Below are 19,979 nucleotides of genomic sequence, written 5' to 3'. Positions count from 1 at the left end.
AAATATTTAAGTTGATTTTGTCAGTAACTTTATTTATTTTTTATTTTTTTATTTTTGGATTTTTCGAGACAGGCTTTCTCCATAGCTTTTGGTTCCTGTCCTGGAACTTGCTCTTGTAGACCAGGCTGGCCTCGAACTCACAGAGATCCGCCTGCCTCTGCCTCCCGAGTGCTGGGACTAAAGGCATGCACCACCACTGTCAGTAACTTTATTACACCAAGGGCACAATAATTGAAATATTCTTTACAAGAAGTCTATAATTAAATATGCTCATATTTAAAAATTACATTTAAATTACTAAATTGACTGTGTTCTTGGTGAAAGTATTGGAGTAGCTACTTTTACATTGCCATTTGAATTTAAATTTATTTGGTTTAATTCTGATAAATCTTACAGAACAATTTGTTTCTACTGAAATTAAACTGGCTTGGGTAATTCAGAGCCATTAAAAATGTTCCCATTGTTGGAAAACTATTTAAATGATCTTAATAAATTTTTTTTAATTTCGTATCATTTCAGAATTCCTGTAGCCAGAGTTTGTCTTTTGGGTTGTTATCCATAATATTTTGAACCAAAAGGAAAAATATGGTCAACTATGTTGTCAGATACCAGAAGAGAAAGTGATGATGAATTTTGCCATAAGACCAGTACATTCTACACAGTAATATAATATGCAAAATTGCTAGAGAATTATTTAACAAAAATTGCACATACCTATGTGTAGATTGTATGTAAATATAAGTTGATTAAAAATACAACAGAACCTTGGAAAATCATGATTTCAATTTATATTTCTTAAAACAATTTTACAATAACAAATGGAAATCATAGATAAGAATAAATAAATAGGTAGAGGTATAAATATAGATAGTTGATATAGGATAGATGACTCACTGACTAAATTAATATTTCTACTTTCACAACATATTTTTTAATATATTGGTGTCACAGAGAAATTATAGCTTAAAGATTTTAGATGTAGAAACATTTTCTCAAACACATTTTTTTTATAATGTAGCCTCATACCACATTCAACCTTCCGAGCACTGATGCTTCTCTGTCCTGACATATTTTGAAGAAATATTTGCTTAGTGTGACATTCAAGGTAAACTGTGATGCAAAATTGAGCCAAAGATGCTGTGTAATGATATAAAGATGAAAACGTAGTTTAGCATATGACAAAGAGGACTGTAAATGGCAGAAACAAGCATTTAACAAGTCAGGAGTGACTTTTTAAATTCATTGCTCTGTTTGAAATACACGAAATGTTTCTTCGTGAGAGTTCTTAGAAAGTGCCATAGACGAAATCTTGCAAATAGAAATTAATTAGTAAGTCTCCTAAAAACTCTGCATTATCACTATATACATAGTGAACCTATGTTTTCTATTAAATGTGATTTTCAGGCAATTTAGTATTAATATAGAAGTTTTCGCTTTTCATATTAGCCTATAGGTTATTAAGAGTAACATATTCCTATATTACTAAATGCATTAATGTGAAAATTAAGTGAATTGCAATTGATTAACTACCCTCACCACCATGAAAAGCCTTTGAGAAAAACTACATGAAGTGATATATTTTAAATTCTCAGGTAATTATTAAAATAAATTAAGAATTAAAACAATAAGAGTTCCTTGGAAAAAAGATAAAAAGGTTAAAAGTTAGCTAAGGACATTTTTAAAAAAATGAATAAATTGTATGATGTAGCAAGTGCCATACAGGGACTTATTAAAATGACAGCCTGGTATGAATTAATTTACCGACTTGATTCAATTAGTTAAAAACGCACATGGGATTTCACTATGAATTGATAAAATGGCCTCAAAGAACATCAGGAGAAATAAAATAGTAAAAGCAATGGTAAAAAATGTCTAATTAAAAGAATGTTTTTACTTAAATATAAATTGTGCTAACCCACAATTTTCTCACCTGAATGTATTTTAAAAATTTTCTTTCTGTGCAGTTCTGTGCGTTTTTATTGCTCTTCTTTCCTCCGTGCTGATAGTCCCTCTCAGCACTGATAACAGTGCTCTTAACACTATCACACACTATGCTGGTTTAATTCTAGAGAAAATTTCTACATTTTAATATTTATTTTTCATCATGAGAGCAGAATTTTTAAATACAAAACAGGCTATCTTCCTAGTCCCATTCTCCACTGTTCTTTTACATTTTTTAACTATGGGTATAATATTAATTTTCATCACTGTTAAGATGATTAAATAGGTAAAAATATTAGATAAAAATATCTTGTTTTTTTGATTATTGGTAACCATCATTATTCTCTGTGTTGTATATAATTTATCTCATTTCTTCACTCATGTATAACTCATTTCAGAATCTAGATGACTGTCCATCCTAGCAGAGGAAAGCTCTTGTTTTTCTGTTTTTTGTTTTCTCGAATACAGCAAGTAATAATGGGCATTGTAATCTATGCAGTGTGTCCAGAAATGCTATATCAGGCTCTTGAAAAGGATGCAGATGATTCAAACAGGGTCTTAGATTTTACCATTCTCTTCCTTTCCCATTTGCCTCTTTTTTGTTGTTTGTTTGAGACAGGGTTTCTCTGTAGCTTTGGAGCCTGTCTTAGAACTAGCTCCTTGGACTTTCCACAGGGCAGGGAACCCTGATTGCTCTTTGGGCTGAGGAGGGAGGGGGACTTGATTGGGGGAGGGGGAGGGAAATGGGAGGCGGTGGCGGGGAAGAGACAGATATCTTTAATAAATAAATAAATTTAACCCCCCCCCAAAAAAAAAGAACTAGCTCTTGTAGACCAAGCTGGCCTCGAACTCACAAAGCTCTGCCTGCCTCTGCCTCTAACTTTATCTGTAACATCTTATTTGGGCTATTTTCTAACTATATATTTTCATGTCATTATTAAATATAATAATATAAATTATGTATGTATTTATGTTTAGCTTTTACAGCTCAATAAAATGATGGATGCATTTTAGGAATTGTATTTAGAAATTGAGAGTCTATCAGATAAGTGCAGAATATATCTTCATAAGTGCAAAATAACATAATACAATACAGGACTACTAGACTCTATTATTGATGGTAAAAATAAAGTTTTAAGAAAATATGTCACAGGATGAGAATTAAATATACTGTACAAACCCCATCGTTTTTATTGATTTGTCATCCCTAGACTACATATCTAGTCACTTAGCTATAAATAGAAACCTCTTAAGTACTTTTGGAACAGTTGAACTAGTCACAATCATAAGGGTTGGATACCTTCTAACAGTAGCAATTTTCCATACTTGTAGAGTCTGGGAAGTTTAAAGTGGAGTATCTGGGTTATCAGTGTCTATTGAGGGTAAATGTCCTATAGACGGCACATTATTGCTGTGCCTTTATGTGTTAGAATAGGGAACTGATCTCATTCATGAGTCCACTCTTACAGGAAAATAAACTACTATAAGGTTTCAACTCCTATTAACTTCCACTTGTAATTAGATTTTAATGCAAGGATCTTTTGAGGCCAAAGAAATTCAAACTATTACATATAAATATAAACATTAAAATTATTTTATTATAATTTTACAGAAAGGGATGTTAATTTGGAGCATTGTTACTTAAATCTTTCCAAGATAAACAGTCAAAACAAAATACTATCTTTCAAGCAATCAACCATTACAGATTGAATTAATCAAGAAAACCCCCTCAATTTCAATCTTTCCATACACAGCAAAGAACGTGTGCATAACTGAAAAACCTAAATTGCTAGTACACCTCTGAAATTGCCTCCTGGATTATAATCCTAGAAAATAACTTATGTGAAAAAGTTTTTTTTTAATTTCCAGACACCCAAACCTCTACTCTTTAACATAAATAATCACATAATCAACATAGCTGTACCCGAAAACTGATAGTTTCAAAATTACAAGAAAGATTCCACACAAAGCTGTGATTCTGCTTTGTCTCGTTCCAAATCCATTACTGTTAATATTCTTTTTCTACCTTGCAATTTAATCTACCAAGAGAATTTCTAAATCATTATTCTCTGGTTGGAAAATAATGAATTTGGTGATGGCTATGTACTGCTAGAGAAAAATAATCAAAAATATTTATTGAAAGTGCATAATTTTCCAGTACTTAGGCAAAATCTTACCGTGTGTTTCATCCTTACAATGCTGACATTGAAATGTATTACCCAAGAGAGCTCAGCTGAAAGTGATGGGAGAAACTTGAACTTCACAGTGCTCGGTGCCGGAGCCAGGAACACAGCTTGCACTGGTCCTTTCTTCAGAATAACTACATTATTGGTTCCTGGTGTCTGTGTATTTTCTCTGTGTAGCACTATCATACGTTTTGCATTTACAGATGTTAGTTCTGTTTTTGATTTTCTACTCTGACCTATGAAATTTTTTATCACTACCATTGACTAGTTTTAACCAGGAAAAAAACTTCTTCCTGTAAATTTATGTTTAATAAACACATAGTTTCAATTTCATTAATATTATGAAGCCAATTATCTCTAATTGTGTTCAATAAACTATTATGAACTCAGGACAGTGATTTGTTTTCGTTAAAAGAGAATTCATGGAGACAGGGATGAGATGTATATTCCATACATAGATGAAATAACTGCGGCCCCCACCCTACACATATGACTTTGTGGGGCCTAAGAATGTTTTAATAACCTGAGTGCCTTGAAAAATATCAGCAAACAATCCAGACAAGAATATTGCAGAAAACACAGTAAATAAACAACTCAGATATTACATTCAGTGCAAACACACTTGCTTTTCATTAGCCTTTTTGAATATCTAATTCTTACATTAGCACAATTAATTGCTAATTTGAAACTACTGAAGCTATTTACAAGGAAGGTTGATTAAAATCCATTTGAAATTACACTAGCTCTTTCCATTTTTTAAGTCTCCAAAACTATTATGTCTTAGAAAACAAAACAATCAGTTCAGTCACCACTTCAACTTAATTCTGGCATAATAATTAACCAATATTATGTTATTTAATGTAAACCAGACAAGCTTTCAAACTAGAGAATCATTTAATTTATCAATAAATAATGCTTAATTTTTCTAATAAGTCCATCTCAAAGTCTTACATTCATTATTCTGGTTTTATTAAAATCACCTTTATCTTAAATATAGTTATGCAATATGTATGATTCTTTCTCTACAGACATTTGTTTTTTCAGTCTCAACATCCATAATAATTAAACATAATGAATTGTATTATTTTCTTAATTAAATATTTCACTTTATCTTTTGCTAGAATAAAACACAATATAAATAGCTTTGGTATATATAGTTTACACATTAGTCCAGTATTTCTAGAACTGTTTTGGGCTTGTTTCTTCCAGTTCCTGTTCTTACACTGCTGTTCTCATTAACTCTTATAGAGAAGTCCATTTATCTTCCTTGAGGTTTAAAATACGTGATAAATTATGAATATATAAAATTATGACTACTCAGATATGTATTTTAACCCTGTAATTTCTGGGAATTAATTTTTTATTTTCTATTTTATTATTTTGTTACTTTAGTTTTTTTGGTTTTACAATTCTAGGACTAGATATCAAATCTGGTCCTTATGCATGTCAGGAAAACACTTTAACATGAAGCTACAGCTCTAGCTAATATGATGCCTGGTTCTTCAGAGGTCTAACACCTAAAGCTAACTTGATATGCTATGTAACTTCCAAAGTGTCGAGTCAGAACATATTATTAGGTATTTTACTTGTTTTATTTCCTAGATTTATTTAATTGTTTCATAGATTTATTTAAAATCATTTGGAACTTTTAGTCCAGTGATTAGGGTTAAGAAGACACACTATTAATGTATCTCTTTTCATACTGATTGGTTTTGAAACATGGTTATCATGGATAAATTCAGAAACCCTTTGCTTGCTCATTGCATACAATTTACAAAGTGATTCTGATATTCATATTAGAATAAATCACCTACAATGGCCAGAAACAATTAAGATAAACTCAGTGATGGACTTAAGGATTCATGCTGTATGAGTTTAAAACTTGTGATACACACACACACACACACACACACACACACACACACACACACACACGCGTAGTACTAATACGGAGCGGTGGTGGGGCTGCGTCCCCAACACCCCAGCTGCCTGCTCGGCTAGCTTATGCCCCGAAATAATTACACAGACACTGTATTCTTTTATTCACTGCTTGGCCCTTTAGCTCTAGCCCTTACTGGCTAATTCTGATATCCCGATCAACCCATCTCTAATAATCTGTGAGCGAGCACCGGTCTTACCAGGAAGATTCTAGCCTAAGTCCATCCTGGGTCGGAGCTGGGGCATGGCATCTCTCTGAGGCGTCTGCTCAGGAGAGGAGAACTGTGGAGTCTGAGCTCACTTCCTCTTCCTCCCAGCGTTCTGTTCTGTTTACTCCTCCTACCTATGTTCTAACCAATAAAATGGGCCAAGGCAGTTCCTTTATTAGCCAATGACCTTCCTCCATCACACAGACACACACACACACACATACGTGTATATCCTAATATGAAAATAAAACCCATAGACCTGGTTATAGTTGCAGACATAACTTTCTGATAAGTTCGTGCACATTGTACAGAGGACCTGCTACAGAACAGAGAAGTTAATGTTGTAGTGTCGCCAACACAGCCATATCACCTGGATTCTAGCTCACTTTCTATGACCTTCATGTGGATGTTACTCTGGTTTGTTGTGATATACCGATTTTGAGTGGGGATTGAAATCTCAGAAGAGTATGCAAATTAGATTCTCCCAATAATGAACCACGAGTTCATCATGAGCATTTTGTGAAAAAGGCAGCTTCTATGATTCATTTGTAAAATAACTGTTTATTTAAGCTATATATACACTGATAACTAAAAACTGATATTCCATGATGGTGAGCCACTAAACGTGATCCACTTCTTGACCAAGAGTTTGAGAGAAACTGAATTCTCTACATTCAAAGATACTATTCACAGTTTTCATATTGACATTCCTCAGAACTAATTTAAAATATTTCCCATACGCATTTGTGAAGTTAGAAGATGGTTCATGGTCTATTGGTGAAAATATACTAACCAAACATACATTGAAAAAATAAGACAAAAACCATATGCCAATTTTAGGAACTCACTAGAAAAACTAATAGAATAATAAAAAATAAATAAATAAAGCTAAAATACCAAAGGCATAAAAAATTCTATTAATTTTAAATGAATAAGTTGTAAGAATATCACATTAAAAACATGAAAAGTATATTTTTGTCTTATAAAATAACAAGGTGAGAAAGGATACAAGAAAATATAAATACTCATCAAAATCCGGATTCAGGAAAAACTAACTTCTCATAGCAGATTATTAATAAGATTGCCTTTGATACTTTTACGTGTGTTTTAGCAGTACAATAATGCAAGTAATCTCACTTTTTCCATCAGATGGTGCATGAACTGGCATTGTCTTGTATTCAGAATGATGATTATCTTAAATATTTCCATAGAAACTTCATCCAGGCTGAGCAAGTATAGGCTCCAGAAGAGAATAGGATCCCAAAGAAGCCAGTACATGTGAAGCAGAGACAGATATGCCGCAGTGCCAGCTGCCAGTGGTCCCCTGCCGTCTGCCCCTAAGCCATACAGGACTGTTCAACCACATTCAGAGGAGTGTTCACCAAAACCAGCTGGACTGGGAAGGAACAAGCATAGGACCAAGCTACTCCCTCTGAATGTGGTTGACAGTTGTATGGCTGGGGCAGACGGAGGGGCCACTGGCAGTGGCACTGGGATTTGTCTCTGCTACATGTACTGGCTTTTTGGGATCCTATTCTCTTTGGAGCTATAACTTGCTCAGCCTGGATACAGTGGGGAGGGCCTTTGACTGTAGTAATAGGGCGCGGCGGGGCTGCGTCCCCAACACCCCAAGCTGCCTGCCCAGCTAGCTTTACCCAAAATAATTACACAGACATTGTATTCTTTTAATCACTGCTTGGCCCTTAGCTCTAGCCCTTACTGGCTAATTCTGATATTCCAATCAACCCATCTCTTTACCGGGAAGATTCTAGTTCAGAGCTTCATCGCGTGTGTCTGCTCAGGAGCCTGGAGCATGGCGTCTCTCTGAGGAGTCTGCTCCCGAGAGGAGAGCTGTGGAGTCTGCCCTCACTTCCTCTTCCTCCCGGCATTCTGTTCTGTTTACACCACCCACCTAAGGGTGGGCCTATCCAATGGGCCTAGCAGTTTCTTTATTGCTTAGCCAATGAAATCAACAGATTGATATATGACACTCCCACATCACTTCCCCTTTTTCTGTTTAAACAAAAAAAAAAAAAGGAAGGCTTTAACCTTAACATAGCAAAATTACATATAACAAAACTGTTATCAAGAAAAAGTTACCAATAAAAGACTCCAGAAAGATACAATACTACATAAGCAAACAAGAAAAAAAGCAACTTTTAAACTCTAGAAATGACAGAGACATCTCACTGCCTGGACAGTCACCCAAAGTTCCTCTGTATCGTTGGGGCATCCATCTTCAGCCTTCAGGCCCATAGTATCCAGCAGACATTTCCATAAAGCAGGAAAATTCAAAGTCAGTTCAGTCACTATCTGTTGTGTCCTGCAGAATGTCTTGCAGACTCTTTCATGAATCAGGAACCCCGAATGATTATCTCACCTTTAGGCAAGTTCAGTAGTCCTCTCTCTGCGGGTTCTCTTTGTCCAGTTTATGCAATAGTCCAGGCAAGAGCAGTTTCTTGCCCAAATGGCTATCAAACACCATAAGGTGCCTCTTCGATGCCCATCTTCCTCTTGAAGTAGATTGGTGCTGCCAGGAGCAGAGTGTCTCATTGTCATGAAAAGTCCTCAGTTATTAAAACATTAAATGTCCTATTCTGTAATCTTTGAAAGACATGAAGAATGTCTATCTAAAATATATCTCTATATATCTAGAAAATCTAACATGACTACAAGCTTGACTATTACTGATGATTATCCACTAATCTGTATTTCTTAATTATACATTACATTTTTTAATGAACTACACAATCACAATATCTTAATCAATAGCAGAAATATGCATATACATATGACAAAATTGACATTAAAATCCATACTAATGCAAATTATTCATACCTATATCATTTCCCCCTTTAAATGTAAAATAACATTTATAAACCATATTTTGGGAACATGGGCGCAGTTTTTTCTCTCCAAACTGCTTCCTGCTGAATGGGGGTATCGTTAATTAGGTCTTTATGGTATAACCTGTGTGCTAGTTTCATCTCAGTTGGCAGTTGAGCAAAGCAATTTTCTGAAGATGTTCACAGCAAACCTTCAGGAGGACGTGGTCCATCATACCAAATCGGGATAGATGCAATCCACAAGGTCTGATCCTCTGTGAAAACAAAAGAAGAATCTCTTTTCCAAAGTATCATATCCTTAGATCCAAATTCTGAAATCATACCCTCATGATATCCGTTCTGGTTCCACTTGGCAGCCCATATAATGAAATGTCTCTCTGTACTTAGCTCCTTCACAGTCAAAAATTTTAAAGAAAACACAATAATACAAAGAATCCAGACTCTCTGTGAATTTTTCATCTTTACGCGGCTTATTTTTACTCTATCACTTTACTTTATTCTGTCTCTTTAAAGACTTTACCTTTTTTTTTAAACCATTAACTTTATTCTCTATATTCTTTTTCTTCTCTCTCCCAAGCCAACGTACATTCATCCAACAGTGTGACTCATTTAGTGGTCTGAATCTGTCCTATTGTGAATCTGCAATTTTTTACTATCCAGGAGCACTTTTTTTTTTCCAGGAGCACTTATGATTTGCGCCTTTAAATCACTAGGCGCTTAAGAATCTAAGCTGTGACATTCCTAAGTTAACTTTTTGCTTTTTGAGCGTACATCTGTAGACCAGGCTGGCTTTGAACTCTCAGAGATCCGCCTGTCTCTGCCTCCCAGGCATTGGGATTAAAGGTGTTTGCTACTACTTGAACTCACAGACATCTGTTCGTCTCTGCCTTCTAGGCACTGGGATTAAAGGCATGTGCTGCCACACCTTGAAGTCACAGAGGTTTACTTTAAGAATTTTAACTTTTAGTCTGCATATATTTTTAACACACAGTAAACCATTCAGAAATTTTCTCTGTCTTTGAATCTCTCTTTACTGTATATCTCTCTTTTTCTGACCACATGAGTCTTTAATTAGCCAAGCAATCTCAGTAGGACTAAAGCCGTGGCTTTGCCAGCTAGTCCAGTCCATTCCTTAGCTTTCCAGCCTCATGGCGGATATACAGGCTGCAGCCATGTTTATAGCCACACCTCTATGGCATTTCAAGGTCCCTGCCAGCCAGCAAGCTACAACAGACGACACTCAAGTCCTCTCTCAGTAGCCGGCCCTCCTGCCTCAAACAGTCAGAGTTTGCCCTGGCAGGATGGCCCAGAAAGCCGGCATTTTTAAACAGCGCAGCTTTTTTCCTGCTACGGCTGAAAACTGAAAAGCATGTGTTCAGCTTTTCGTCAACACCATTTAAGTGTTTCGTGGCAGGACCTCTTAATGAGCTGCAGGCTTTGCAGCTGAAGCTGAGTCAGGAAGCCTCTCTTAGATGAGAGCACTTGCTTGCCTCTAGCAAGCAGAGTAGACCCAAGAAATCGCTACTATCAATAAAACATGCTTTACTCTTTCCCAAGCTTTTTCAGGCTTTCTGTGGATTCAGTTGGCCCCACGTTGGGCACCATTTGTAGTAATAGGGTGCGGCGGGGCTGCATCCCCAACACCCCAAGCTGCCTGCCCGGCTAGCTTTACCCAAAATAATTACACAGACATTGTATTCTTTTAATCACTGCTTGGCCCTTAGCTCTAGCCCTTACTGGCTAATTCTGATATTCCAATCAACCCATCTCTTTACCGGGAAGATTCTAGTTCAGAGCTTCATCGCGTGTGTCTGCTCAGGAGCCTGGAGCATGGTGTCTCTCTGAGGAGTCTGCTCCCGAGAGGAGAGCTGTGGAGTCTGCCCTCACTTCCTCTTCCTCCTGGCATTCTGTTCTGTTTACTCCACCCACCTAAGGGTGGGCCTATCCAATGGGCCTAGCAGTTTCTTTATTGCTTAGCCAATGAAATCAACAGATTGACATATGACACTCCCACATCATTTGACCTTCCACAGGACAGAGTGGCTTGCCCTCTTTTAGGATGGGAAGGGGTGGAGTAGGAGGCTGTGTGGAAGGAATGGGAGGAGAGGGAGCTGGAATCTGGATTGGTATCTTTTATTAACAATCTAATAAAAATATTATTCACTCTTAAATGCCTGCTTTATACTTTTATAAAAATAAACAAAATTATCTAACCTAAAATAAACCACTTTTTTTTTTTTTGGTGTTTCCTCAAGCTATTCTCAGTTTCTCCTAGGAGAAACACATGATATGAATTGATGGCTCATCAGGCTGAATATAATAATATGGGATCTTTGTTTAGCTTACAGCAACATTCATTCTCTGTGGTCGGTTAAATCTCTGTAATAATTATAGAGATTTGGCAATGGAGCTTATGTAACCATGGCCATAAATTAGCGTCAGAATAAACCATTTTAAAGACTGATGACTGAGCAACCGACACTTCTAATCTACTGATCCTGTTGTCATTAACATGAAATAGGCGGAAAGGTGAAAAGAGGGTCAGGACTAAATCCTCATTCTGTCATTCTGCCCACCACCAAATGGACCATTACCCTTCATGAATGATTACTCAGTGTATTAACCAGAATGACATCTGCTAGCCTGCCTAGATAATGAAAACTACGTATGCATCATCTTCTGCAATAGAACAGCTTCATTCTATAGATGGCTAGTGAACTCAAGTTAGAAATGCAGAGGGCAATATTGAACTCTATGTGTATACTTCTTACATGTTGGTTTTTAGCCTATTTTTTATTTGTTAAGCAATATTTTTAACACAACCATGTACTTCTTTATCAGTTGATATAGAACTTATAGTTAAAATGAGCCAAGTGTTTTGATTTTTTGTTATAATTGTTTGCAACATATTTGCTTAATATTATTTTTGTAGAAATATCAAGATTTCTGTGTGCTTCAGATAAAAAGACAAGGGTTATAATTTTTTCAAAAAATGTAATTGTGAATAATTGGTTGTGATTTCTGTGTACATAAATCTAGGCTGAATAAAAGCTAAATTGTCAACATGCTAGTCATGTTTGCTTCTTATATGTTTCATGACGCATGGAGATTTGACTGGGTATTCTTTCTTTGTTATAATTGTGTTTGCATGTGTGTGCTGTGTGTCAGACAAAGAAGAGAAAGAGGCTGGATCATCAAGAAATATTATTCTCATCTCATTAAACACCAATAAAAATCAAATATCCTAATTTGTGAATACTTTAAACAGTAAATTATTTCCTTGAAATATAACTATTTGTGGCCATACATTTCACACTTATAAGAATTATTATTACATTACTTTTTAATTAACAATATCTTATTATTTATAAATATAAACAAAATTTTTATGTACCAAGTATAAGTGAGCAAACATAGCATTAAATTTTTATTGCAATTAATGAAAAAACACTGATTTCAGTTTGGAAGTTTAATTTGAGAATATAGTAATAACTTGCACTTTAGAAGGAAGTATACACTAGATACTGAGGATTTATATGACAATTCATATAATTGTTTAATTTATTTTTGTTCAATGCATAAAATGCTTCATTAATATCCATCAATATTCCTTTGAAGACTGCATGTTTTAATAGTTTTAGTATTTTGTATAACTACCTTTAGTCAGAATACCTCCAAATTTGAACATACATTGAGAACATCAGATCCTTTCCCCTTTCATAATTTTTATTTCTTTATAAGCACCAAATAATACACTTATAAACTTAATGTCTGCATCTTATGTGTCCATTTTCACTTCAGTTGCCAAAGTAAACTCACAAGAGACATCACTGAAGAGAAAAGTGAAAGATTCAGATTGTATCCTTATGTTTATTGTCAGGTTTCTGAGTCCATTAAACTCTGGAACCAAAGAATTGTACAAATCTTATTTTTATAGAGAAAAGCGTTGAAAAGTCTGTGGTTGATAGTTGTACAAACGTTTGCCTTTATTACACCACTGCATCTTACAGACTGATCAATACTATAAATTAAAAATTAATATAATATTTTAGATTTAACCTTTTTATGTATTTAACGTTGTGATATATACTAACAAAATATTCTGAAAAGGCAAAATACAACATTAATTTGAACTTATTAAAATTTATATAAAATACAAAAGTAATATATGAAAGTGTGGTCAATTTGTTCTTCTTGCCCACATGGGTTTTTGCCTGGGATTTTCAGATTTAAGAATTCCACTAGAAATGAAACTGTGAAATAAGTATGATGTTGAAGATAGGGAGGGAGAGATAGATGGGCAACTTATATGGATACTGAAAACCAAAATTACATACTCTGAAAAATAGTATATGCTCTAAATTTTTGAGCCATCTCTTCTGCCTCTTACATGTATTTTTAAAAGTCTTTTGTTGTAGTTTTGTATATCTGTAATTTTTTTAAAAGATATTTTCTCTTCTTCTATTTTAGTTATGACATTTAACTAGGTACAGATATTTTTCTTCATTTTACTGAAAGGTTTGTATATAGATAGGTGGTAGTATTTTATATTGACCCAGAAATTCTGGCTTTGTTTTGCTTACTTTCACTGCTGCAAGCTTTGTATTAGTATTTTCTAAATAAATATGATTATATGTTCAATTATCTATCCCTTTTCTAATGGAAAATATTCACATGAAGATTATCATATTTGACAACTGTTTTAACCTTTCTTTAACAGAAATTTTGATTTTGCTTTAACCCTCAATGGAAATGTTATGTTATAATTATGATATTGTGCTTTTTGATAGATAACCATTTATAGTAGGATAGAATTTGAGACTAGTGATGCATACTTTGTGTCTAAACCTAAAGTGTTCTTGTTTTTTTCATAAAGCCAAAGTTCTATTTAGTAAATAATTAATTATTATCCTGCAGAAGATCATCTCTTATTTAATGTCACTATTAACTCATTAATACCTTCACAATACAATTTAATCACCTAACTGTGTGTGGTGCTTGGATGTTCATCGATTCTTATTTGAAATGAGAAGCAGTTTAGAATAGTTATATGCATGTTTAAGTAATGCGTAAGTCAAACATCAGTGGTAATAAAAATATTTCTGCAGAAAAAAATATTTTATTTCTGTAAAATATATTTCAGTAGAAAATAAATTGATGGTAAGGATATAAGATGATTTATTGTACTTTGAAGGCACAAAGGAGTCATGAAGCAAGTTCACACATTTGCACTTAGAATACATCCCCATGTAATCTTTTCCACCCTTTACTAGCCACTGCTGCTAATTAATTTGCCATGTTAGGGGGCAAGTCTGAAAGGTTCAGATTCCATGCATACCTGCATTGATTGTGTTTCTATTCCATATCTTGGCAGCTAGCACATATCCAGCCATATTATTTATATTCCTGGATCTTTTTACTATTGTTCATGTATGAATGTGGTATAGTTCTATTATGAGTTTTGGTTGCATGGTTATACATTAGTGTGCAGTCTGCAGAAAGGCACTGGAGACAAATACAGGTAAAAATATCATGATTCACCACATGAGTAATAGTAGCCTGACTAAAACAGAACTTTGAGAAATGAGTATTTAGTCTATGTTTGGTTAAATTAATTCAAAACATTGATAATTGTTACTTCAATAGAGAAGTGGCATACAGTGAGTGATTAAATTAAATGCACTATAGAGAAAATTTAAAGAATATGTGAGGTTTAATTAATAGTAACCATCTTTGAAAACATTACCATCACTAGACAAAAAGCAAGTTTTTCTTGAAATTGAATGTAGTTCCGTGTTTAGAGTCAGTCGTTTGCAGCATGGTTTTTAGGAAGCCTGTTTTTTAGGAAGCATGTGCTGGGAAGTGATTTCCGGTGTGTGAAAGAAAGAGCAAAGATTACTGCTCGCTGTAATGTTTCTTCATAAAGACCGTTTATCTTTAAAACATTGCAAAATATAGGGTAGTATGGTACATGTCAAGTGGTACAAAATTTCTATTACATCCTCATCATTAATATATAAAAGCAATAGTTTGCACTGTAATCGTTTTGACAAAGAATTTCTAGGTAATTCACAAGAGTACCATAAATACAATGGGATATAAACAGAGAAATTATTCATATATAGAAATATTAAGATTTAAACTTAAAAGAGTATAGCATAAACCTAAAAGAGTATACCATCTGTATAGTAACATTATTTAATGTTGATTTTCTTCTTTTTTTTCTAAATACGCAGCCATATAGTTTTACTTGTATGACTCTAGAAAGTAATTTGTTTTCCAGAGAGTAGAATAGATATGGAATGAGGGTGTCAATATATGCTGGGTTTTGGAAAATTGTGACTGTAATTTCAGGCATGATTAGCAACTCTGTCGTGTATTTACTGTTCTTAATAAAGTTCTCATTTATGTACTTTGTTAACACTAAATTATGGAAATCATCGTTATAATGTCTACTCTCAAATTAAACATCAAAGGTGTATAAATATTTACCTAGAGATTAAAAGTGTAGACTTCATTCTAGCAATTAGGACTTTCTAATTTATTTGAAACATGGGTTTGTCTTATGGAATGTCTTTATTTAAAATAATTATCTTGAGAATTTTTGTGACCATCCTACCACCTGTAGAACAGGCCAATCACTTTTGGATATTCTTTCCGTGAATGACAAAAAGGGCTCATACATTGAAGATGTAATGAGAATTCACTTTATATCCCTCTATGTTTAGAAAAATATATCCATCAGAGCTTAGCAGAAGTTATAGAAGAAATCAAATTTAAACTTTCTAATATGAAATTACATCACAGAATTTATTTAAAATAGGTCTGAGCTCCTTTCTCCTGGAGGCAAGAAATGCATGTTCTGGATTAAAAGCTCTTTCCCATCTCCAACTTCAAAGTCCCAACTTTTGATAACAAAAAGAATAATTTTGGGGTTAAATATTCAGGTTTTTCTTACATTTCAAAAATACTTGTTGTCATTAATATAACTTCCTAATATTTCTAATGAGCATACTATCCTATTTCTTGCCCCATTTTCTGATAAATGCAAACCCTTACTGAAGTTAAGAAGAAGGAATCATTAAGAGGACTGAGTCTACCAGTCAATTGATAAGAAGACTAAAGCTAAGATTCTTAAATAAATGAAAGTACCTGTTGATCCATTCATCTGAAGAAAGATCCAAACTGCTAATAAAGAAAATGGCATAATTAAATGAAATGATCAAAAGTAGTTAACCCTACCATTTGTAAGTATAACTGTGACAGAAACACTACATTTAAGATTAAAATGATTTAATAGCTCAAAACTTATTCTTAAAATATGGAAATGTTAAAGTTTTAAAAAACCAGGGCAGGAGATGGCTGTGTGGTTAAGAATGACTATTGTTCTTCCAGGGGACAGGTGTTCCGCTTGTACCACTCACGTTGGCCTGTAATTCTTCATCCAGGGGACCCAATACCTCGTTTCTTTGTGGTCAATTTTTTAAGCAAACATTAAGAAAGGAAAAGAACAAAGCAGTTGGGGAAGGTCTGAAGGACTTTGAAGCCATTTTTTTATAAAAATATTAATTATTCTTCTATGTGCCTGTTTTAGCTTTAATAAATTTGATAAATATAGTTACTTATATTGAAACATTAAGAAAACAATCAGATGGAGGTGCACCCTACAGTAGAACCATGAAATAAATCACAAGCAGGTAGTTTCTCAGGTGAGATGAGAATCTCCCAATAGAGACAGCTCCAGAGAGATTAGGGAAGAACAGGGTAAGCAGTGTAATAGCTGATTCCATTACCTTTTAGTGGATAAGTGAAGATAACACTGGGTTTTCAGTTTAGTTTAAGGTATGTGGTTAATTTGTAATGAGAATCTTTGCAAAGAAGGTGTACTCCACTGCAGCTGTATTTTGAATATCGCCTTTCTGAGAGACTTGGTTAAATGCAAAATGCGCTGAAGAACTTTTCATGTCCTTTATGAATGGCCTCTGCTTCGTGACAACAAGAAGTACATTGTTATCAAGGTATTATGCCAAGTACTACAATATTGTGCTATGCCCTGTACCACCCTCTGGTAGTCATTACAAAAACTGAAGAGGAACACTGAAAATCTAATATATATATATATATATGTGTGTGTGTGTGTGTGTGTGTGTGTGTGTAGTTTTGTAGTACTTGGAATTTATTTATGAGAATAAATGAATTACATGTTGCATGTCTTTCAATAAAACAATTTTTTAATGAGACATGCCAAAGTAAATCATATGACTGAATATAGTTCTTTTCTAAAAGAAAGAGAATGTACTTCCTAATTAATATAACAAGGTTAAGATACACAGAGTTTTCAAAGATTCTTGAGAATTTTAGAGAACTTATTTGTTTTTCAGAAGACAGGAGTTTGTTTTCCAATATCATTTTAGGCTGATTACAATTGTCTGTAACTCTAACTTGAAGAAACTTGAGATTTTGTCTTTTGGTCTCTGTGGGCACCTAAAAACACATGAGCGCAAACATTGAGGCTTTATTTATCAGAGCCAGATACTGGAAATAGCCTAGATACTCCCTAATTGAAAATTGGATAAAGAAAATGTAGTACATTAACACATGGAGTATTACTTGACTGTCAAAGAAAACTGACATCTGAAAATTTGTCAACCATTTGCATAACTAGAAAAAAAATCCCGAATGAAGTAAGCCAGGCCCAGAAGGACAATTATGAGACATATTCACTTATAATTGGATATCATATGTTAAGCAAATGATAATCAAATTACAATCCACAGGCAGAGAGGTAAGGTAAAAATGAGGGTTATAGTGGGCAAGCACGGATCTCCCTGGAAATAGGAAATTGAAGAGATTCTGCAAGTAAACTAGGGCCCAGTGGAGACGGGAGCTGTAGGGATCAGATGCTGGGATTGAAGGGGGAAAAAAGAATGTGAAGAGAGTAGTTGAAATTGGGGATCACTTAGGGGAGGTTTAGAAAACTCGTGCTTAGAAAACTCAAGGAATCTGTGAGAGCATTCCTAGTAAGGAGAGCTCGTCGTGGAGGTGGACAGTCTAGTCTGAACTGGCCATCTTTTGTAGCCAGGAAAGGTTTTAGCGGTAGAACTGTATTACATTTGGTTTTGTTGTTGGCTAAGGATGACCCATGGAGATCTCTAAACAACCCAGTCTGATGCTAGAACCGAAGGATGCTCTCTGAAAATTGGATTGGGCCTCAAATTCCACACAGCTCACTGAATGCAGAGAGGCTGAGTTGGTGTGGTCTTGAAGCCTTTATCCCAATGTTCTAGTTTCCTTAGTAAAAGTAGGAACTCTGAAGGCTATGGAAAGATAACCTGGTCACCAACCCAGCCACAAAACCCTGCACCTGAAAGCTGTCCCGCTTTTGGAAGAATTGTGATAAGGTGCCAGACACTTGTGGGAGTAGCCAATCAGTTGGTTTAAGTAGAGACCAGTGTCAGGACAAGGAGCTACTCCCTACACTGTCTAAATTGCCAGGAATCAGAGGCTGGGTGTCCCTGAGAGCTACGGTAGAACGACTAGCCCATTTCACCAAAAAAAGAAGAGAAAAAAGAGGAAAAAGAAAAATCAGCAAAATAACTCCTAATGATTTTCTCTTATACTCATTTATTGGTGAATTGTGCATTCATCATCACAGAGGCTTCTTCCAGATGATGCAAGAAGATGCAGAGACCCACAGGAAGATAGTATGTGGAGAGAGAGATTTTTAATTTGAGGTCTGCATTGGTTTTCTGGCCTGGATTATCAAGGAATGTGTGAAAAAAGAGGAACAAAAAATTCTAGTCATCAGAGGAGATGGAGGACACCGGAAGAATGTGACCCACTGAATCAGCTAAGAAGAGCTCACATGGTCTCCCAAAGACGGAAGCAGCGAGCACAGAGCCTTTATGGATCTGCACCAGGTTCTCTGTGTATGTTATGGTTTTCACCTTGGTGTTTTTGTGGGACTACTAATAGAGCAGGATTATCTCTCAGCCTTTTGTCTGTTTTTTCACTCTTTTCCCGTTATTGGGTTTCCTTTCCAGCCTCACTATGAGGGCTTTTGTATTTACTTATTTTATCTTCTTTTATTCTGTTTGGCTGTTTTCCCTTAGAGGCCTCTTGTTCTTCTAAAGAGGAAACAGAGAAGTAAATATAGAGGAAAGGGAAGGTGGCGGGATTTGGGTGGAATAGAAGAAGGGGAAATTGTGGTTGGGATGTACTGTATGAGAGAGGAATCTATTTTCAATAAAAATATTTTCTATTATATTAGATTCAGGAGAAAAATAATTTATAAATATTCAGGATTGTATTCAATATTGTATACACCTAAGAAAACTCAAACAACCATGTATCTTTAGTGAGTGATTTTTTTCTTAATTTCATTTTCTAATACAGCAGGTACCATTTTTTTCTATCAACCTAGCAAGTGCTCTACATAAAAAATAATATCTAATTTTAATAGTGTTTTTGGGTTAATATCTCTTCTTCTCTCTCCATCTTATGCCCTTTTGTTCACAATAAATCTGTAAACCAGCTCTATTATTGGACTAGAAAAATAATTGAAATCTCTTCTGGATTATGAGTCTGTCCCTCCCACACTACATCTTCTATTTTAGGATGCATTATTCTTGCTAGAGCTAACTTTGTATATTTGTTAGTTCACACTCGTAAGACAATTGCATTGTCTTCCTCTGACTGCTTTTTCAATTATAAAGACACATTTGCCGTGAAGAAAGCAGAAACATGCATTTCTAATTTGTCCTGCATAAAGAGCTGGAGAAAGAGCTGAAGTTGCACGGTCATTTCACAATCTTGGCTTGTGCGCAAAGGAAAACCTTTGTTGAAGAATAGTTTATAAT

The sequence above is a fragment of the Microtus pennsylvanicus genome, chromosome 7, assembly GCF_037038515.1.
Source record: "Microtus pennsylvanicus isolate mMicPen1 chromosome 7, mMicPen1.hap1, whole genome shotgun sequence".
NCBI lineage: Eukaryota > Metazoa > Chordata > Mammalia > Rodentia > Cricetidae > Microtus > Microtus pennsylvanicus.
Note: the sequence above shows the minus strand (reverse complement) of the source record.